Genomic DNA, 300 nt, shown 5'->3' with positions numbered 1-300 from the left:
AACGGTGGTTTTATTTTTTGTTTGGTCTTCAAGCTATCAATTGCAGACTTAATTTTTTTTTTTCAGTAAGATGCGTTGTCAAAGAATCTTTATCTGACCAATCTATTATCTTATATTAATTATCAATTTTCACAATTAATAAATTTTTCCTCTCTTAACTACAAGGTGAGAAACAGTTAGGCAATGCAAGCTACTACTGCATTTAGCTTCTATTTTATTTTTAAAATGTTTTGTAATAATTGAAAGAAAAATCATGTCAATATATTCATCAACCCCCCGGGAAGAGCCTGAACATTGCAC

This window comes from Arachis duranensis, chromosome 10, assembly GCF_000817695.3.
Source record: "Arachis duranensis cultivar V14167 chromosome 10, aradu.V14167.gnm2.J7QH, whole genome shotgun sequence".
Lineage (NCBI taxonomy): Eukaryota > Viridiplantae > Streptophyta > Magnoliopsida > Fabales > Fabaceae > Arachis > Arachis duranensis.
Note: the sequence above shows the minus strand (reverse complement) of the source record.